The sequence below is a fragment of the Neovison vison genome, chromosome 1 (genome assembly GCF_020171115.1).
Source record: "Neovison vison isolate M4711 chromosome 1, ASM_NN_V1, whole genome shotgun sequence".
Classification (NCBI taxonomy): domain Eukaryota; kingdom Metazoa; phylum Chordata; class Mammalia; order Carnivora; family Mustelidae; genus Neogale; species Neogale vison.
In genome coordinates, this window is record NC_058091.1 from 73862641 (window position 1) to 73886556 (window position 23916).

The 23916-nt window shown below is 35.7% G+C and overlaps 1 pseudogene; it reads left to right on the plus strand.

The window, feature by feature from the left end:
• The first annotated feature begins 714 nt into the window (after positions 1–714).
• LOC122900075 lies at positions 715–22571 on the plus strand (annotated as a pseudogene).
• Positions 22572–23916: the final 1345 nt, after the last annotated feature.

Sequence of the window (23916 nt, forward strand, 5' to 3'; positions counted from 1 at the left end):
CCAATATATAATTATTAAGCATTTCATCTTTTTTGTGACACCTAGTTAAGTAAGCACATAAATCTGGTCTTGGCCAATTTGGTATAGCCAGAAGGATAGCTTGATTCTTAACATGGATGAGTTGGGATGGGCACACTATTTCCCATCATCTCTGAAAACTCAGTCCTTTTGTCTGTGCTCAAACAGCCTTTTGGGCGATAATGCCTTTGCTTTTGAGTAGGAGGACTTGTTAGACCACAAACTTCCAGACTCAATTTTTGTATATCCTGATGAAAATTCTCAGATTTCTCTACTGAATATAAACAGATGTGTGATGGGTTTAAATTGAATCTTACTGAGTTTTGGCAAAGATTTGCTCAAGTGAATAGGGTGGTGTATTTGTATTGGTCGAGTTGTTTGGAACATTAAAGTGATAATAATATAAATAAACACAATAATCTAAACTTGGGATATACTAGTATGTCTGCCTCAGGTCACCACTGGCTCTGTGACTTCTGCCTCTTCTGGATTTCTCTGGAACTTACCCTTTTGCCCATTTGCCTGACATTCAACTTAAATACCTACATCTTGTTTCTTTCACATTTACATATCATGACCCTTCATCCTCTCCACTTGCATCTTTCTCAAACCGTATTCCAAGGTGACTGCCCCAATCTACATAAAAGGCTGATAACATTAAAAAATGAATTAAATGCTTTTGTTTGGACTGCCAACATGCCATCCAGACCGAAGAAGATCCAGAAACTTTGGGGTCATGTGAGCCAAGGACGCAGTGACACTGGCAAGCACCAGAAGAAGCCAGGATGCTGAGGTAATGCTGGTGGCATGCATTACCCCAGGATCGACTTTGACAAATATCCCTCAGATTGCTCTGGTAGAACTGGTATGAGGCATTACTACTTTAAGAGGAACCAGAGCTTCTGCCCAACTGTCAACCTGGATAAATGTGGACCTTGGTCAGTGAGCAGACACAGGTTAATGCTGCCAAAAACAAGACTGGAGCCACTCCTATCATAGATATGGTATGATCAAACTACTATAAAGTTTTGGGAAAGGGAAAGCTCCCAAAACAGCCTATCATCATGAAAGCCAAATTCTTCAGTAAGAGAGCTGAGATGATAAAGTGTGTGTGTGTATGTGTGTGTGTGTGTGTGTGTGTATGCAGGGAGAAGTCAGAGTATCAGCATTTTCTTGTGCTCGTTCCCCAAACCTCAATTCCCACAAAACAGTGCAAAGATTGGGTAATGCCTGTCCTTGTAGCAGCTGGTGTTAAACTAGAGGTATCTTGAGATTAGGGAACCTGAATCTTTTATAATACGTGTAACTATTTACTGTAACTGTCTTTTACTCTGACGATAAACATGCATTTTATTATACAAGACAGTAGGCAAACTTACCCTTTGCTTTGGGAAACATGGTCTTCATCTTTCAAGGTTCTTCGTTTTACAAACCCCCATGAAAAGATAGTCTGGAAAAATTATAGAAAGTGCCTCTCTGCCCAAGATGTGGAAAAATGGAAGAGATGTATGTACTGTCTCTTGAAACAAAATTTGTCAAAAATGGCTATACCTCTCTAGATAATCTACACTTAAATTATTGAAGGGTCTGAGAAGCCTTTTCCTTTTATTTTCCCAGAAAAATGGTACCAAGTTGACCTCAGACAGTCTAGACCATCTTAAGAGGATTTGACATTTTTGTCTTCTCTACTGGATTGCTACAGTGGCAAACAGACAACTGAATCCTCCTTTAAGCTGACTAATCTACCTATCATTCAATATTAAAAAGAAAAAAAGGATTTTGGCATCCTTGCTCCATTCATTCACAGCCAAGATAGCAATATCATAAATATTTCACTGTTATCCTATCTTCCACTCTGATTTCTGACCAGTTCATGATTCCTTTAGTTCCTGACTTTTTGCTTTCTTTCCTGTATCATTACATTTGCTTCTTGAGTATTCTGTTTAATAATACTCCTTGGGTAGTGACTGGTAGTCCCTGAGATAATACTAGTGCTTACTCCTTGGCTTACATCTATTGTCCAGTGCTCTGCAAAACATATCTGATCCAGCCAGGCCTCCTGGATTCTAACTCATCATGCCTGAGAACTGGTCCACAGGATTGAAGTTCACACCAAGTTTTCACCAACTTTTATGAAAAGAAGCCAGACCCTGCCAAAGTATGAACACCTTCTGTAAGATCTCCACCAGATGGCCATCAAGCTTTTACTTGATTTGTGTCTTCTGGGTTGTTAGTACAGTCAAAAGAATCAAACAGTAATGTACATTTGGGAGTTATATTTTTAAAAACCACTTAGTAAAGATCCAGACCTTGGATTTAAAATCTATTTCAGTGTGGATCAGATATATATACATTAAAAGGTATAGGGAATACATTATTTTCACAAACTATGTAGAATTGTCCAATAGTTAAGTATGATCTAAGAAAGACCTAAGAAATACATGGCATGACAGGGCTTTTCCTGATTGAGATATATTTTTTGTAAGAAAAGACCAGAAATACTTGAAAATATATGACTTTGAATATAATAAATATAGTTTCACCACCTCATAGAAAAATGTGTGATCTTTAAGCATGGGGAACACAGTGTGAGGATGGACATGAATGTCAATGTTAATGACAATATAGACTTTATCAGGCTATACATGTTTTTGTTCTGCCTTTCCTTATGGTCTTGACCTTCTGTTCTATTCACAATTTTCTTATTTTAATTTTTTTATATTGTAATTTTCCTTATTATTTTATACATTCTTCCTAGTTGTAAGTTAAAGCAAGATATGAACATATACATAACATATTCATTGACTTTGTTTCTGTTTCTTTGATTCACCTGGATTGGAATACTTTGAAACAAAACATGGCATTAGCTATATGTTCTGTAGACTTTAGGTCCTTTTACTCTCCTATCAGAGTGCAAGGAGAGATTGTACTTAGAAATACTACCTCAGTTTGGCAACATAAGAATTCCTGAGGATTGTTTGGAAGTCAGAAGGTCATAGAATTATAGAAACTATTAAAGGCTTAGAAATTAGAAATAAACATTTTTTTTTTGAACAAAGAAGAAAACTGAGCTCCTGAGGAGTAAAAATAGCCTGATACAATCAAGCTTGATACACCTGTACCTTTAATGAATAACAAAGCCAGGACCTCAATTCAAGTCTCCCTATACTAAATTCAACATTTTCCCCCTATAATCTTCTGTGATTATTTTATCTGGATATTCAAAGGTGAATTAGAATTGAGGAATTAAAAAATGAAGCCAGTGCTACTTAACAAAAGACAAGATAGTACTCTTAGGGAATGTGGAGCTAACGCATGCTGAATTACTTGCGGGGAAACTGAACTTACAACCAGTACGCAGAGACAGGTCACCAGGTTCAAAAGTGAGTCACAGATCTTTAAGATGCGGGGTATTTTGTGATCAATAGCATTTGATGTTGGAAAAATCAGATAAAGATAATCAGGTCTCATAGTCCAGCACATGAATTGATTGCTCCAGGGATCCAGCGCCTCCTTCCCTTTCTCCCTCCCTCTCCCTTATGAAGTAATTTCTTGGCCCTTAGAACTGTTTTTAGGATTTATTCAAAGTGTTGCTGCCAGAGTCCCATCCCATTTGGCAAAAGGAAGGGAACAAAGCCCCCAACAACTGCACTGCTTTCTACAAAGAACTTGACTCCCAGTGTCTCTTCATTTCTTGGCTTTGAGCAATGAGAGATTGCAGAATCAGATGTTGCACAGAAGTCTTGATAACAACTTAGAAAGATGACCATTGCTTGCTTGCTCTGTCAGGTTTCTTCTTTTACCACCGGCAAGTTTACTTCGTATGCTTCTAAGCACAAAGAAAGATTCTTAGCTCTAACTTCATAGGTACCTAATTCTCCCTGGCAGCAGAGCAACTACTGACCCTCCAGAAAACCAGACTGATGTTTCTGTAGGTTTACCAACTTATTTCATAAGATGGCAGTGCATTTCAGTTACTCTAAGAATTCTTTTGTATTTGAACCTTATCTGAAGATAAAAATCACTCTATGTTATAAGTAATCAAGCTGAGGGCAGTGTGCTTTCTGAAGCAGAAAGAGCACATATGCACTTCATGTGCACTTGAAGACAGAATATCTGGGTTTGAGTAGACAGGCTCAGCTGCTTACCAACTGGGTCACCTTAAGTATGTCACTCCTTAGCTTTATTGTCTTCATCTACAAAACGAGGTCGTAATACCTTGTCTTTCTAATACACAGCAGTGTGTGTGAATCACATGGGAAGATGTGAGTGAAGGCTTTTCTAAAAACTGTATAGCACTGAGCCAAGGAGAGTCATCATTGTTACCATGCGAAGGCTATGGGAGGATTAGGGAACCACTGTGCCACAGACATCCAGGCTAGTGAAAAATGTCAGCTTCAATTTATTTTCAAATGATTGTGTATTTAATCGTATCAGCCCTGTAATTGTGCTATTTGCACTTGTGATGAAGAAGTACCATTGCCTTTTCATCAGGACATTCATCCTAATTGGCTGTGGGATGAGCGGGATTACAGAAAGCACATATATGGTGATGTTCATGAAAACAGACTCTCCAGTGTTCAGGGAAGTACCCAGGGAGAAGGCATTCTTCAAACCCTTCTCGTGCGCAGTAGCATTTACTTAAAATTCTGCGCAATACCTTGAAACTAAAGCGAAAGAATACTGAAATAGGAGTCACGAGACCTCAGTTTGAGTGTAGCCTCTGCCTAGGCCTGGATAACAAGGCTGCGGCTGACAGTAGTAATAATAACAACTTTTATTGAGCAGCTACTCTAGGTCAGGTATTGTGGTAAGGGCTTTATATACATTAGATTATTTAACCATCTCAATTATTCTACCAGATATGTACTGTAATTATCTCCATCTTTCAGAGGAGTTGACTGAGAATCAGAGAATCACACAGAAGCCATTGCTATTAAAAGTTAAATTTAGTCTTGACAGTCTCATTCCAAAGCCCATGTGTTTACTGAATACTTTATTGCCTTAATGTTTCTGTAGCCTGGTTATTTCCTCTGTAAAATGCAAGGATTAGGGTAGATTCTCATGAAATTTTTTTTAATTCCATAATTTTGTAGATATGATTTATTATTAAAATTTTGTTGCAGAACACAAATTCCTGAAGCACAACTCTGGGTATTTTATTACCCTGGAGTAAAAAAAAAAAGAAGTAATATTACCTGAATTTTCCATTTGAATCATTTCTCATTTAATGTCTAACCCTGCTAGTCCTTTTCACAGAATAGGCAAAGATTCAGACGAGGAAATTTTTTGCAAAATTAAATATGATGTAGTTACTGAATTAAGGATGCATTTTTAAATAAAATAAGTGTGAAGACGAGTCATTCAGGAAGAAAGTAAAGGAAGTAGGAAGATCAGGTATGGGGAGTACCAAAATACCCATTTTTAAAAAAAATTTATTTTTTAAATAGATTTATATACTTATTTGAGATATATATATATATAGAGAGAGAGAGAGAGTGTGTGTGTTTGTGTGTATGTGTGTGGGAGGGAGGGGCATAGGGAAAGGGAGAGAGAATCTTAAGCAGATTCCTACGCTGAGCATGATGTTTTACTGACATCCAGATACCCCTAAAGGGCCCATTTAAAAACCCAGCTTCACCAGCAATGAACAAATAAGGCGAGTTGTACATACACCAGGGGCCTCTGGGTCTTCACTTACATCATTTTCTGAACTGAAAGTGTACTTTTTTTTTTTTTTGTGATGAGTTATTTATTATTTTTTATTAACATATTTAAGTCTGTATCATATTCATGGCTCTTTGCAGTTTCCAGATCACTTCTGCTGGCATTATTTCATTTGATCCTTCCCATAATTATAAGACATAGGTAGGTATTACTGTTGTTCCCATTTCTCAGATGAGAAACCTGAGGTACAAAATGGTTAACCAGCTTTCAAAGATCTCAATTGACCCAAAGTCTTGTGATTTCCAAAAAAATGGTGTTTTTTATTTCTGAACACAACTTAGCATGCTTTCCACAGCTCATCATCTTTCCATTTATTATTCAAGCCCAACTAAATTTACTTCCTTAAAGTTTCTTACGGCTACAAAAGCCTGCCAAGAACTCATCTCATGTCAGATGATTATACCATAGATGGCTTATAGATATATTCATTTATTATTTCTTAATATTTCTTCCTTCTGTGTTAGATCATGAATCTAAAGTGCTAGGGGTAGTCTTTTTTTTTTTTTCTTCTGAGTGCCTCTTGTGGTGCTTTGATGCTCAGATTATTTTTGTTGAATGAATGATTTCTGCTCTGTTTTGTAGGTCAGAGTTCTCTGTGCCTACCACATATGAAGCACGAGTTCACCCTTGTCTTTAATTGTTATTATTAATTACTATTTAAATAAATAATATTGTCAGTGTTTAAAACAGGCGTATTTAAAAAGAGAGCTTTTGTTTTCCCTAGAGCAATTCAGTGGTAGAATTAATACAAGAATTTAGACAGTTGATTCAACAAACCCTAGTGTTTTTGCCCCTTGTTTTATGCTTTTAATTTTAATATGAGAAATACAACTTGGCTTTTCAGTCTCATTCCAGTTCTTAGTTATTAAATCTTTTCTGAGAACAAGGTGTGGCTTATCAGTTTTCTCTGAAAATGGAAGTGACATGGATTAGCTAAGTAAAAGTGTTATTCCACTGTGATTAACCCCACAATTGACAAACAAAGTTCAGTTGGCTATGTTTTGTGACTTTACATGATCTTTCTGAGCTCTCATGGTACTTTTACATTGCTAAGCTCTCTTGACTTGGCTTGGACCTATTTATATGACACAATTATACAAGCCAAGAACAGACAGTATCAAATACATACAAACTAACATTTCTTAGGGTTTTTTTTTTTGTATTCGCCAATCTTAGAAAACACACTAACTTGGAAATTCTTTTCTCATATACCAAAAATGCATTATAAATATTATATAAATGTATTTTAAATTAAGTAGGTCCATATTAAATTATCCACCTTTAAAATACTTACCTGTAATAATCACTGACTTAAAGATTTGTCCAACTATTCTGCCTCAATTATATTTCCTAGATTCTTATTCAATGCACAGATGACACACACTCAGATTTTAAAAATTTAATTTAAAAAATTTAAAAAATATATATACATAATCACTTTGGATGACGTTTAGAAGTCAAATATGCTGGTAAGAAAGGGACCCAGCTCTGGGCCATACCTAATTTCCAAAATTGATCTCATCCCCAAAGTATAAATCAAGTGGCTGGTTTCACTTGCAGAAATTCTAATTTGTGTGTGGGGATGCCATTTAGGCATTTATATTTTTTTCAATATTTTGCAGATGATTCTTTTAATTAGTCAAGGTTTTGAATTATGATTTAGAGAATTGTCACTACTTTTACTCAGGATAATTGTTTTCATATAAGACTTTTGCAGATTATTTCCCTCTTGTGTGGACATGTCTCACCTCAAATGTGCTAAGCATGGAAAACTCTGGCCAAAAAAACAGAACAGAATCTATCAATTTAACAAAAATTGATTGAATTAAAAGCACTGTTGTAGCACTCAGAATCCAAAAAAGATGCTATTCTAGCCCTTTGCCCGATACCATATTCTTTATGGAAACCAGCAGTCTATTGAGATTAAAAACATTTTATTTATTTGACAGACAGATACCACAAGTAGGCAGAGAGGCAGGCAGAGAGAGAGGAAGGGAAGCAGGCTCCCCACTGAGCAGAGAGCCCAACGTGGGGCTCGATCCCAGGACCCTGAGATCATGACCTGAGCTGAAGGCAGAGGCTTTTTTAACCCACTGAGCCACCCAGGCGCCCCTTAAAAACATTTTTTAAAAGATTTATTTATTTGTATTACAGATGGGAGTATTGTAGGGACCGTGGGAGAGGGAGAAAGAGTATCTCAATCAGACTCCCTGCTGAGTATGGAGCCCAATACAAGGCTCTATCTCAAGACCCTGAGAGCAGACTGAAGTCAAAATCAAGATCGCATGCCTACCTGACTGAGCCACCCAGGTACCCTAAGATTAAGCACATTTTAATTATTAATATTAATGAAGTTATAATTCTTTAATTAAACATGGATTTTTGAGCATATATTTTAAAAATGGCTGTATTGGATTTATCAAGGAAGGCCACTGTTGGTAAAATGTAGCTCCTGCTGCCATCTAAGAGCTTACCATAGTAATAATAAGCATCTGCATAGGGCATAGGATAAGGCAAGAATGCAGAAGAGTATGATTAAAGGCAAACTCTAATAATTATGACACAGGATTTTAAGAAAGGAACGTTCACAGCCAATTAAATGTTCAAGAAAGACTGCATACGGAAAAATGACATTTAGGGCAGCAGTGAACAATAAGTAGAAATTGGTTAGAGATGAAAAAAGATGTGCTCCATAAACAGAGCTTAAGCAAATTTTCTGAGACTGGAAGGCATAGGGCATATTTGGGAAACATTACATAGTTTAGCGTGGTTCAAGGTTACAGCACAGGAATAACATGGAATGAGTGGAAGGTCAATGAACTAAGTATCCAAGTGTTAAGTAGGTATTGAAATCACCTAACATAATATAGTGGTAAAGAGAAAGATGATAAAGTAGTCACTAAATGAGAGGGAGTGACCTGGAAGATGATAGACATTTGCAACAAGGAGGGATTATCACATATCAGAGTCTGATAACATGTACTTGGAAGTAGCTATCACATTTGGGGAAGTTGGAAGAAGCAATAAAGGGCAGAGAGAATATTTAGTTCCTCCCCATGAGTGGAAGAAAAAGCCATGAATTGAGAGGCATGCAAGGTAAGCTGGATCTGATGGTGAAGAGAACTAATAGAGAAGAGGTTGAGAATACTGAGTTTATTGATGGTGACAAACCAGGAGTTTCAGAGGGCACAGCACAAGAGTTGAGTGTTGACAAGATGTGGAAGCTTAGTTAGTCTAGGGGATGTACAGATCCAAATTAGAGTAGAAATCCAATTAATGCACAGGGAGGCTGGCCTGCTAGTAGTGACTGAGATAAACCAGAATATAGCACAGGGTGTGATTCAACTTAGTCATCTCATAGGGAACATAATCATTTCTTTTACCTCTCTAACACTCAGAAGAATCCTATAAGATACATATTTTTTAGTATAAATTTGCAAATGAAGAAAGGTAGAAACAAAGGAGTAACTTGTATAAGGTTCTATACCAGAGGAGTCTCATTTGAACTTGGATTTTCTGACTCAGAAGTTTTGTTCTTCCCCTTATCCTTCCTTCTTCCTCAAGTCATGATCCTTCCAGAACAGGCCAAGACAGTACAATGATAAAAGGGTGAAATAAAAATGAGATGATGCAGTCTCTTAAAAAACAAGGGAGATTGTTTCAGGAGAAGTTAATCATAGAGTAAAATGTTTTAGCCAAATCGAGAATGATGAAGACCAAAGCTAGACCTTTGGCTAGGACTATGACATAAGTATTTCATTAGATTAGATTTGATTGGATATGGCATGATTATATAACCCTTAGAGTTCTCAGAATCCTCTCATATAATTTCCTCTTATGTGGACAATAGGCTTGTGACAATGATATTTGCTCTATATTGCATAAAGAGACTCAGATTTAAAAAAAAAGAGAGAGACTCAGATTAATAGAATAACTATAGTTAGAAAGTGGTGGAGGAGAGGTTCCAAACATAAATCTTCTGAATTCAAGTCCTCTTCCCTTTCCAAAATCCCTGAAAATAGAAACAAATGAAGAAAAATCTCTCAAGTTTCCAGTTACACTAGCAGAGCTAATGCCTGAAGAATTACACGTAATATATTTTTACTGGTGGCTTAGTATTGTCATTCTCGATCAAAGATGTAATTGCCAAAGAGGATTGCAACTTTTGCTTAGAAAGATACCCTTCTATCATGCTGCCCAACGGAAGGGAGCACCAAGACCAAGGGAGGAGTTATATGCATGTTCTTTTTGATTACTTAGAAGCATCCGTGATGAGCAGCATGGACACACGTAGCTATTTTATGAACTCTTTTAACTAGACTGTATCTAGCAAGGCAGCCCTGGTGACATTTTATAAGCTTTACATTCAAAAGTTTCTTCCAAAGCTTGTATTTCATACTTTGACTGTATATATTTATTTTCATTATTCATGGCAGTTATGTTCTATAAAGTCATGGCAAACACTGAATTAACAAATACTGAACATTGTTGCTAAGGGAAATATAGTGTTAGGTTCCTCTGGTCACAATATTTTTGACAATTGATCAATATAGAACCTCATTTTATTCACGTTTCTGCTTGAAGACACCCTAATTAATATATATTCTTGATTACTAACATTGAACTCATGGTCAACAGCACTCTCATGATAAATTATGCCTGAAAAAAGCTTATCCAGTGCACACACTTTCTCCGTTAATGCACATCAGTCTCTCGCACATAGAAAGACTAAGCAGCACATCGATACTGCACTTGGTGATTATTTGAAATGGCAAAATCCTGTCTCATATTTAAGTCTTTAATTCATTTTGAATTTATTTTGGTTGGTTGCCAGAGGGGAGCTGGGTGGGAGGATGGGTTAGATGGACGATGGGGATTGAGGAGGGCACTTGCTGCAGGGAACACGGGATGTTGTTTGAAAGTTGAATCACTAAATTGTATACCTGAAACTAATATCACACCATATGTTAACTAACTGGGATTTAAGTAAAAACTAAACTAAACTAAACTAAACTAAACTAAAATGGCAAAATCACCAACCAAATGCACTAAAATTTAAAAAGGTATTAAATGGAAGTGAAAAAGTACTGGTTTACAGTACGAGAGCTAAAATAAGAAGACAGGGCATCTCCTTGTTCAACCTGTTAGGAGATATGCCTAAAATTTTTGACTCAAATTTTTCATTGTTCTGTACTGTCCATGAATGATGGAGAAAGCAATGCAGACAGATACTGATTTAGGGAATATAAATAAATTCAAGTGAATAAGCAAATTTGCAAATACAGAATCTGTGAATAATGAGTATGGACTATATTAGAAAATGAAAAGTCTTATATTACCCAAGTCAATCTATAGAATCAATGCAATCCCTATCAAAATTCTAATGGTATTTTCATAGAGAGAGAAAAAAACTACTCTAAAATTCATATGGGATCACAAAGATTCTAGATAGCCAAAGCCATCTTGAAAAAGAGTAACAAAGCTGGTGGCATCACTTTCTGATTTCAAATTGCATTACAAAGTTGTAGTAAACAAAACATTGTGTCACTAGCATAACAATATACACATACACCAGTGGAACAAAATAGAGAGGCTAGAAGTAAATCTATGAACATACAGTCAGCCACTGTTTGACAAGGGTGTCAAGAACAAAAAATGGAGGGGCGCCCGGGTGGCTCAGTGGGTTAAAGCCTCTGCTTTCAGCTCAGGTCATGATCCCAGGGTCCTGGGATTGAGCCCCGCCTGGGGCTGTCTGCTCCGCAGGGAGCCTGCTTCCTCTTCTCTTTCTCTCTGCCTGCCTCTCTGCCTACTTGTGATCTCCGTCTGTCAAATTAAAAACAAACAAAAAACGAACAAACAAAAAAAAAAACAAAAGCAAAAACAAAAAATGGAGAAAGGGTAGTATCTTTATAAATGGTGTTGGGAATACTGGTTATCCACATGCCTACAAATGAAACTGGATACCCATCTTACACCATTCACAAAAGTTAACTGAAAATGGATTAAAGACTTGAGTGTAAGACCTGAAACCATAAACCTAGAAGAAAACATAGAAAAAAGTTCTTTGACATTGGTCTTGTCAATGATATTTTTGGATATGATGCCAAAGGCATAGGCAACAAAAGCTAAAATACACAAATGGAACAACATCAAACTAAAAAGCTTCTGCACAACAAAGGAAACAATCCATAAGACAAAAAGAGAACTTACAGGATTGGAGAAAGTATTTGCCAACCATATATCTGATAAGGGGTTAATATCCAAAATATATGTGGAACTCATACAACTGAGTAGCCAAAAACCAAATAATATGATTAAAAAAAAGACTTTTTTTTTTCAAAGAAGGCATACGAATGGCCAGTAGATCTATGAAAAGGTGCTTAATATCACCCCTCGTCAGGGAAATGCAAATCAAAACCACAATGAGATTATCACCTTACACCTGTGAGGGTGGCTGTTATCAAAAAGGGCAAGAGATAACAAATGTTGGCAAGGATGTGGAGAAAACATTCCCACTTCAGTGGGAGTCTTTATTGGTATAGCTACTATGGAAAACAGTAAGGATATCCTAAAAAAATTAATAATAGGACTACCATATGACCCAGCAATTCCACTCCTGGGTCTACATCCTAAGGAAATTAAACCAATTATTTCAAAGAGATAGCTGTACTCCCTCCTTATTGCAACATTATTCACATAGCCAAGATACAGAAACAACTTATTTATTATTTATTTATTATTGTCCTTCAGTGGTTGAATGGATAAAGAAAATTTTGTGTGAATATGTACAATAAAATTATTATTCAGCCATAAGAAACAAGGAAATTCTGCTGTTTGTGACAACATGGATGAAATTGGAGGGCATTAGGCTAAGTGAAATAAGCCAGACAGAGAAGAATGAATACTACTAAGTGGTATCATTGAATGTGGGATTAAAAAAATTGATATAAACGAAGGAAATCATAGAATGATGGTTGCAAGGAGCTGAGAAGCGGGAAAATTAGGGCAATGTAAATTGAAAGGTTATAATATATTCAGGTTACAAGAGGTTACAAGAAATTTCAAGTTACAAGATAAATGAGTTCTAAGATCTAATTTATATATAGCATGCTGACTATAGTTTGTAATACAGTATTATATAATTGAAATTTGCTGAAAGTAGATCTTAAGTATTCTCATTTCTCACACACACAGAGTTAACTATGTGAGATATGCATGTGTTAATTATTTTCAACTTGATAATCATTTTACAGTGTATATTTAAATCAGATTATCAGGCTGTACTTTAAGTCTGTACAGTTCCAATTGCCAGTAGTTCCTCAATAAAGCTAGAAACAATAAGATTTAAAGTCTGATAGCTCAGAGTTTCTACATATAGCAGTTGTCAGTGATCTGAACAAAGTAACACATTGAGGGAGGCAAAGAAAATGATCAGTTTAAGAACATGACTTCGAAATCATTTCTGGACATTTGATTTTAGTTTTCTAAAAATATTTTAAAAGGTGTGATAGAACCTCAACAAAATTTCCTCCAGAAGTACCAACCAATTTGTGACCTCCACCCGCACTCCTTTTATTTGGTAATTTTGTATGCTATGTAATTGTTTAAGATGGTAAAGATAAGTCATAAGTATGTTGCTAAGGGAGGGATGTATGGAGCTGAATGCTGAAGATTGGATTGGTATTAAAGTAAACATGCAAGGTACATTTCTATATATGCTGTGGGGCTCCACATATGTTCATTTTTTTTTCAATTTATTTATTTTCAGAGAAACAGTATTCATTATTTTTTCACCACACCCAGTGCTCCATGCAAGCCGTGCCCTCTATAATACCCACCACCTGGTACCCCAACCTCCCACCCCCCTACCACTTCAAATCCCTCAGATTATTTTTCAGAGTCCATAGTCTCTCATGGTTCACCTCCCCTTCCAATTTACCCAAATTCCCTACTCCTCTCTAACCCCCCTTGTCCTCCATGTTCATTTAATGCTATGTCCTTTGGATTTAGAGACAGCCTATAAAATATCATAGATTTCTTATAAATATATACATAATTATGTGTATGTGTGTATACATTATATATCTATATCTAAATCTCTATCTCTATCTATATCTCATTAAATTATGTTTTAAGATGTTGTTCACTCTCTTATCCGTAGGTCCTTGTTAGAGATTCTAAGTCAATTATTTAACTGTTCAGTTGTAAGAGAAATTTGTCTTTTTCAAGTGAATTGCATGCTTTCCTTGGCAAAACAAACACATCAACAAATGCACATTTAACTCAACCCTGTTTTGCTTTTTGCCTTAGCTTCCAGGGAATTTAGAGATAGTGTTAGTCTAATTTTTAGTAAGTATTTTTATCTTTATGCTTGGTGAGATCTACCTTCTTTGCAGAGTCCTAGAACCTAATAGCTGGCCAGAGATTTGGAAATAGTTGAGTGCAAACGCCTCAATTTCCAAAAACCAGATACCCAGATTAGTCACAATGCCTGCTTCTCCCTTTATCTACCCCTCCATAGCAAGCCCATCCTTAATTTGCCTCCCACTTCTCTCTTTCTACCACACCCACAATTTAAATTTGGTTAAACTCTATTTAGAGTAGAAAAATCTCTTCTCAGGATACTCATAAAAGAGGATGGGTTTCTTTTTAATTTGCAAGTATTGACCCAATCTCCCATCTTCATTCCAAGCTAATTCCCAACATATAAATACACATTTTTCATTTATTCATTTATTCTTTTTGGTTCCTTTAAATTTTTTACATTACTGTGTGTCAGTGGTGAAATAGCAGCGAAGAAGGCAAAATATATTGTCTTCAAAGAATTGACATTTCAGTTAGTAGAAACAGTCAACAAAGAAAAAATCCCACGATGATATAGAATTTTAGACTTTGAAAATGCTGTGGAGATAAAGTATGGCAGGGGGAACAGGAAGTGTGAGACAGGGAGGGGTTTGTAATTTTAAGTAGGGAGCCAGAGGAGGACTAATTAAGGAGATAAAGGTTTAGAAGTGAGGTGGGGTAGAAGAGGTGTATCCAGGATCATTTTCTGGGATCTGGCAGCAGTCTCATTATAAAAGCACTGAGGGGAATGCTTACCTAGACTGCTCAGGAAGTAACAAAAAAATGGTAAGAAGAAAGGGAGTGAAGGGGGAGTACTGGAAGATGAGTACGTCTCGGGGAAGAGCCGCAACTAGGCAGGTCACATTGGGCTTCTGTATGGATTGGGGCTTTTACCCCAGTAAGATAAGCGACATCAAAGAGTTTTGAGCAAAAAGTATTTCTCAGACTGCTCTTTTAAGAAAGGTTTATAGGGGAGTAAGTATGGAAGCAGAAACTCTATTGAAGGAAGATTTTGCAATAATCTGAGAGAGAAACAATTTTAATTTAAGACAATTTTTTTTTAATGGTGGGGGGGGTGGAGACAACTGGTCAGATTCTGAATCTACATAGATGGTAGAACGGACAAGATTTTGTGTAAAATTGAATGTGGCATATAAGGAAAATAGAGGGGTTAAGAATGACTCCAAAGCTTTTGTTTTGAACAACTGGTAAGATGGAATTGTTAATAACACAGGTAATAAAGACTGTTGGAGGAGGAGGGTTTGGGAGAGAATATCAGAAGTTAGTTCATTTTAGATAAACATGTTTAAGAACTTAACGTGAAAATTCTGAGTAGGTAGTTGGATATATAAGCCTAGAGACAAGTGGTACAGGGAAGAGATATGGGTGGGAATATACATCTGTGAGCATTCTATATATGGATAGTAGAGGATGTGCATTTTCTCCTTTTTGATGCTCTTCCTTAGGAGCGATACTTCCTAAAATAAAAATGTGGCCTTCCCTTTGTCAATAAACTATTTTAGACTGAGATTGAATGGCAAGATAGGAGCTGATTTCTCTCCAGCTTTCTTCAGTATTGTAATGTGTTCAACAAAAGTAGTTTGTTTTCCTTTGGAAGGCAGAGTATACATTCTAAATCAAGAAGAAACACATTCTATTGTTATTAAGATAGATTTATGGTGGCATTTAGAAACTTTTCATTAGCAGGTGGTTTATTGATTGAGTCACTATTCATTAACAAAAACACTTATTAAACACCTACATGCAGTGGAAGTCATTGGATTTGGTGAGGGTTTATGTACATTGTGAGGAACAAGGAAGATTCTTGAGAGACTTCTGAGGTGGTCACCTTGGGTGACTGGTGATGCTATACAAAGAATTAGTTGGGAGAAAAAGCAGGGTGATTGGATTTGTATGGAAATTAGAGTTCAGTTATATACATCTTAAAATCAAAGATATTACAAATTATTTAAATGTATTATCCTTGATCTTTGTTAGACTGGATCTTTCTTAATTTTTAGATCTCAACTTAAATGTCACTTCCCTTCTTCCTACTTTATTCTCTTACTTTGTGCCCTATTTTTTTTTTTTCCTTGCTGGAACTGTTGTTACTTGGTTACTCTTTCTTTCTTTCTTTCTTTCTTTTACATATTTAATATATGGGTCCAGTATTTGATTTTAAGTTGTAAGATGGTGGTAACCATGATTATTTTGTCCCAACTAATGACACAAAATTTCTGGACATATAAATGATCAACAAATATATGTACAATAAAATGAGTAAAATAATATGTTTGGGGAGTCTATAGCACATTGATGGCCATTGAAGCCTGTGATAATATTGAAATTTCTAAAAATAATGAAGAAAAGGACCAATGAAATAGTTTGGGAAAGCTCCAACATCAGAGTCAGTAATGAGAGGAATCATTAAAGAACATTTCAGAAAACAGGAAAAAGGCAGAACCTGAAATCAAATGAGGAAAACATTTTAAGAACTATACTCTCATTTTTCCTTTTTGGTCCAAAGGAAAGCAAAAGTCAGACTCTAATTCTTGATCTTTATTTTTGTAAAACAAGCAAACAAAACAACACACAAACCAAACAAAGGCGATCTCTTAAAACTTGTTATTTGGCCTCCTTTCTTCTGATCAACTCTATGAACTAAGGAAATTGAGCATATTTTTGTGTACATTTCTAATGCTTCCTTTGCATTTAGAACTGTATCACTTAGTTTGAAATAGCGGTCTTACTTTTCTTAAACCAATGTCCAGTATAATTAAAGTACATGAATTTGTGTGTCTTTGTGAATGTGTTTTTATATGTAAATGTGTATGAAAGAGAGTGTATGTGTGTGTTCATGTGTGTTCTTTTAGATTAAGGGAGGGTTTGAGTCAATGAAAATATTTCTTGAGTTCTGTGTAGGTCTACATAAGAGAGCTCTGAAAATATAAAGTACATAGGGCCTAAATGTACTGATTAGAAGATCTAAATGTCACCAGGAATGACCCACGGAGTGAATAATTTGTTTCCCTAGGAACATATGGAATCCACTGACTTCAGGAAATATTTTCAGAGTGCACACATATTTCTTCAAGACGTTAACATCCCAGGGGAGGAGGAGGAATAAAAACATGACAGGGAGTAATTTAAAATGGCAGGTACTGCAGTTTTCTTTTCCTGTGCTGGAAACCTGATATTTGATACGAATGTAGATGATTTTCTTATGATTGCTATAAAAAGTTGATACTATTCTTTCCAAAATTCTCTGAGATTTATTTTTTCCTCCTCCTTGGTGGAATTTTGTTGTTTTTGAATGTCTTCGATTGTGGGTACAAAGAAATCAAAACATTGCACATTATTTTTTATAATGTAACCACAAGAAAATGCAAATGCTGTAGCTCTGATTCACAAAAGAATATTGCCTATTAGTTACGGTATGGTTCAATGGGAAAATGGAGTCTAAAATTAAATTATATTTCACTAGACTGTAACACAATCAAACCTTGATTTTTGTGCATCAGTTATGTTATTTCCCCTTTTAATTTTAATCTTTTCAACATTTTTTATAAGATTATAACACCTCAGGAGACTTAAATGCTGAACTTGGACACAGACAACCTAGGTTCCAAGTCCTGAGTTTCGTCTTCCTTGCCTGTAAAAAAAGGTTGCTATTATCCATTAGAGATTACTGTGAGGATTAAATCATGTAATGGAAAGGAATAAATGTGTGTGTGTGTGTGTGTGTGTGTGTGTGTGTGTTTCTTTCTTTGATTCCAAATGCCCACTCTCTGGTGGATGTTGCAAATGCTTGAATTTCTGAGTACATTATCTACAGATCCTGGAGAACATAATCATCTATAGGGATCTGAGCTTGGAAAGGCAACATTTTGTGGAAAATAGTTGTCAGGATGATTTACATGAACTTGAACTTCCTTTTCTGAAATTAATCTTTGTTATAGTATCGAAAGATGGTTCCTGAGTTTAGAAACCATAGACTTCATCTTAGAACACAGGTGTTTTTTTTTTTTTTTTTTTTTTTTTTAAATTTCTTTTCAGCCTAACAGTATTCATTGTTTTTGCACCACACCCAAATGTGCCCTCTATAATACCCACCACCTGGCTCCCCCAACCTCCCATCCCCCGCCCCTTCAAAATCCTCAGATTGTTTTTCAGAATCCATAGTCTCTCATGGTTCACCTCCCCTTCCAATTTCCCCCAACTCCCTTCTCCTCTCCATCGCCCCATGTAGGACACAGATTTTAATGACAATGGCTTTTTGATAACCCACAGGAGGAAATACATCTTACATTGCAGCATATTACTTTAATTCATTCATACACACACACACACACACACACACACACACATATATGTATGTATATATACGTATTATAGGTGTATATATACCGGAAACTAAAGTTTCATAAAATTAGACATATCTTTGCTGTATGTGTAGCGCTCTGATCTTTTCTATTTTTGTCTTGTCATTTTCATTATTTTAAAAAATTCTGGTTACAACCTAGTAATTTCTTTTCAGTATCTACTAATGCAGTGCCATCCCATAGCTTGAAAATCTTTTTTTTTTTAACTTCAGATATGAGGTATCTTTGTAACAGAGACTTTTGTCTGATCGTATTTCCACAAATAGCATCTATATAAGTTTAAAATTTACAAGGTTTTTGGCAATCAGCTTATTAGCATTCCTTTCACAGTTTGAAAGTTCACATTACTTTTGGACTCAAACAAAAGCAACTGGCAAAGTCTTCAAGTTCCAACTTAAGACAATACTTAAGTCACCTACCCTTTAATGCTAGTGACATTAACAAACCCATTGTGTTTGACTAGTTAGCTCAGTCTGTGGTTAGGGTTGTGATCTAAATAATATCAGGAGGCCCCATACAGTGTAGGCTTCATGGGTTTACAGCTCTTTAGGTCAATAGGCTTTGCCCCCAGAAGGGGCCTGTGTGTAATTTAATGCTCTGTTGTTGTATCTTCAATTCTTAAAAGCTTTACCTTAGAACCTGTGTTTTGTAACCAGAGTCTGATGGATAGTAGATCATTCACGTGAGCAGAGATAATGTTGAACAGTATGTATGACCATCATTCCTTGCCATCCCTTTTTTATATAGCTTTTGTGATGTCCCATCAATACAGAACTCCACTGCATTCACAATGCACTGGAGTATAGACTCAGAACAAGTACAGGGTAAATGTTATAGAGGCTGCTGTGTAATAGGAGGAAAAAGAAAGATAAGGCAATCCATGGTTCCTTTCCTTTCAGACCCTTCTTAATCCTGGGTAAGCTGCCAATAGAGAGTTGGTAGTGTGTGCATATCAAGAAGTGAAACAAAATAGTTATTAGTTTTACGCAGAGTATCCTTGGTTCTAGCAGCAACAAAATATATATGCATATGCAAGCTACAAATAGAAATTGTATAATTTCAATGATTCTGCATGAAAGTTAGATTTTTTTATATTTGCATTTAAAACTGGCATTATGCAATATGAAATTAGTAGTAAAATCTATAACAATTTAAAATTTGAATGCTCTTTACTTAGGATGACATTAAATAGAAGGTAAAAAGCACCATGACAGTTTAAAATAGGAAACTCAAAAGAAAGGGAAAAGCTTTGTATTTTGTAATTTATGGCATTTCCCCCCCCACCCCCGCTTTATGAACAAGGACTTTCACAATTACATTTTGTAATGAACCCTGCAAATTATGTGGTTAGCCCAGGCCATATATACATATACGTATATATACACACACACACACACACATAAATTATGTATATAATATTCTAAGTTATATAATAATTATTATAATTGGTAATTATTTCACAAATGTGTTAAGAGATAAGAAGAGAAAGTCCAAAATACTGTGAAGGAATGTAACAAACTATATATGAACTGCTAGTATTAATTCAAGAACAACTTTAAACTTCTACTTTTCACAAGTTTTTACGTCCCAGTAAATGCTAGGTATGAGGCAAATGGAATATAACAAACATTGGCCTTAAGGAGTTTCCAGTCTACTACAAGTGTTATTTGTTAGTTGTTAATATATAGTAATGGGCAATTGTGTTATGACAGAGAGAGATTCATGGTAGAGCAAAGACGAAGTAATTATTCTTTTGGGGGTTGGGCGATGGGGGTGATAGGGTAATGAGGATCAAGAGCCCTCAAAGAAGCTTTGTACAAAGAGGATTGTGGGAGCAACAACTTTTGTAGGATTTGAGAAATCAATGTTTTAAATAGTGGCACTTTTATTCAAATGGATCAAAGCTAGGATTAGTGAATTTTTTTTTTCCTGAGATGTGCTGCCTTTCTCTGGGCTCTAATGAGAATGTTTCCTCAGATCTTTATACTTCTTCCTATTGAAACAGAGTTTTTATTAGTTCCTCTTCTGGAAACTTCTTTGAATCACAAGTAATTTCACCATCAGCTACTTAGGAGAAATTTAGTGTTAGCTTAGTCAATATTAGTGTGTCCACAAAAGTGATAGCAGCATGCTTCGCCTTAGTAGTTCTTTCTTTGATTGGTTATTGTGCATTATTGGCCAGAAGCCTTATTTCCTTTCTTAATTTTCATATCGTCCTAAGATATTTCTGACATTTAGTTTCATGTCTTTTAATGTTTAATCTCCAGGACTACACAGTCATTTCTCATTTTTTTCTACGATTAGACTCTAACATAGTAAAGAACCCTCAACCTTTTAGAACACTCAACAGGTTAAAATTTCATTGTTTGTTTCATTATTATTTTGTATTGTCCTAGATACCTACAACATTCCAAGTAATGAAAATACATTCTCTCTTGATTCATGATAAAATATGTAATTACTCTGAGGCCAGTGGTAATTTTCCTTAAGAACTTGATTTTGAGGGATTCCATATTAATTAATAAAATCTTTATCTTAAATGATCTTTCATTCTTTTCTCTATTATAACATGTTGGTTTTATATTTCCTTCCTTAGATGCACCGTCTTGCAATTCATGACCTCCTTATCCTAGATTCCCTTTCCCAGATTTCTTAAACCTCACATGGTCCACTTTTGACCTAGATACCTGTCCTTTACAGTATATTTTCTGAAAATGTATATTTTGTTCAGATTACTGTTTTATATTATCTTATTTTTTACACCTGTGTTAATTTATAATTGTAGCCTGGTTCCATCACATGTTTTTGTGTTATTTTCTTTCTTAAACGTGAGTCTCAGGCTACTTTCAAAACTTGCATAGTTTGACAGACATCTAGAAAAAAATGTTTTGAATGAATGCATAGGTGCATACATTTGAATATTTCTAAAGCAGGCTTAAAATTAATGGGAATATTTTTCTACAAGTAATGGACCCATTTCCTTTTGTAATTTTATAAAAGGAGAACACTTTTTAAATTTTTTTAAAAGATTTTATTTATTTGAGAGAGACAGAGATAGTGACAGAGAGCATTAGTGAGGAGGAGCAGGAGAAGCAGGCTCCTTGCTGAACAGAGAGTCTGATTCAGGACTCGATCTCAGGACCCTGGGATCAGGCAGACACTTAACAACTGAACCACCCAGGTGCCCAGAGAAGAACAAGCTTTAAAAAAAAATCTTTAAGGGAGCCTGGGTGGCTCAGTTAGCTGAGTGTCCAACTCTTGGTTTTTAGCTCAGTCATGCTCTCAGGGTGAGCCCTGTAGGGCTCACAGTCAGTGCAGAGTCTATTTAAGATTCTCTCTTCCTCTCTTAAGGAGGGCACATGATGTGATGAGCACTGGGTGTTATATGCAACTGATGAAATATTTAACACTACATCTGAAACTAATGACGTACTGTAAGTCGGCTAATTGAATTTAAATTAAAAAAAAAAGTTTCTTCCTCTCCCCCTGCCCCTCCCCCCATGTGCTCTCTCTTTCCTTCTAAAATAAATAAATAAACCTTAAAAATATTTAAATTGTAGGCAGTGAATTAATAGCACCTGCAGAACCTGAATAACCTAGTTACAAGCACCTCAGAAGAGACTCCTTGTCATAGATACTAACCAAAGTGTCATTAAAGTTCCAGTTTCCTTCTTTTATTTCTGAAGTATGACACCTTGGGTGCAAAATTCTGACACAAAAATCCATCATCAGAAAACCTTATGACTAAAATCACTTGTAATATTATTCTTTATAGCACAAGGATCATAGTGCCAGCATTAAGGATTTCTTTCCTTTTATGATTTCAATGATTTATCTAGAATCAGAAAATAAACCAAAATTATCAAGTAAGTCACAAAATAAAATTTCCCAAACTTTGTATTATATTAAAAAGTAAGGAGAGTGCACTGTGAGTGGGTCTCATCCATTTATGATCTGGGCAGACCTCTGACGGATTGCTCTGGGCCTGGTTCTGGAGCTGTTTGCCAGTGCGTTCTGAGAAGACCAGGGGAAGACCAAGGGAAGATGAGTGAAACGTGGCAGAAGGAATTGGAACTGGCCTCTGTTCTTTCACCTTTTTAGCTTTTGGTCCATGATTTGGAGAAGAATGTCCAGTATAAAAATGGAATGAACTGACTGAGACCTTAAGTCTATATAGCTATTTATTGATGAGAGGAACTGCACTTTCATCCAAATGTATGAGAACAAATTACCTTACTTGATTGAGGGCAACAAACCAGGGCATTCCCGCATTCTGACCTGTTCCTCAGACATATAATATCACCATGAGTGATGTTTCCAGTGCCCAACATACTGTGAACACCCCACCGAACAAAAGACTGTCATCACTAAGTAATATATTCAGAATGTGATCGGTGGAATCTGACTGAAAAGTATCTGATTGTGCTGTTCTGATTATTCTAAATTTCAAAGCACAGTTGTTTCAACAGGGAGGAGAAAAAAAAGAAACAACCAAGATTGAATTACTCAATAACTTAGATAACAGGAGGACATGCTGGCAGAATAGGCCCAAATAATTCAGATCAGATATCATGTTCATTCTTCTTACATTCAGTTCCTAACTTAGAAATGAATCATGTATCATGAGTTCATTTGGCCTATATTATTCTGTAACAACAGTATTTATGATGGCGGTTAGTTTTATATAGTTCTATATATAGAATACCCCATTGATACAATAAAACAGATGCTTGAAGTATCAATATTTACAGAAAATGTTTTCAGTTTTTCACAATAATATTATTTGAGAAGTTTTAAAAATATTTTTTTAAATATTTTAAAATATTTCTCAATAGATTGGTGCTTGAAGAAATGTACACTTCTAATAGACGAGGAGTTAGAAAATGGCAGGTTTGTGCAGGATTTTGGGAGGATTCATGGGCATTTTCAAGGTCTTCAAGGATTAGTAACATTCATATAATTTAGGCTTAATTTTTGTTTTACAACTGTTTAAGCTTTCTCTTTTTCCTTGATACAGGTAGTTCCACAGATCTCCAGTTGTATTATCAGCCATGACAATACAATAGAGCTTAACTATAGGAGAAAGGGATGATCAAAAAAAAAATTTTTTTTTGAAGAAAAGGAGCATGCAGTGAAAGATATACAAGGAGTAAAGTGGTAAGGTGGTGTATTTATAGATAAAGGAAAATTACCCAAGATGGAAAAATCTTTATTGTCATAAAAATGGAAATACAAGAGTCACACTGCAGACACAAATCTCCTCAGGCTAAGAGGTAGTTTGTGGGGTGAAAAGATGATGAGTCAAGCATTGGAATTAGAAAGTAGGGCCAGAAACAGTCACCAGTGCAGACAAAGACAATGGAAACCAGGACCTGGACTGGAGAAAAACTGCATGGTATAATGAATCTAATCGGGAGTGCTTTCAAACTTAACCAGGAAGGTAAAC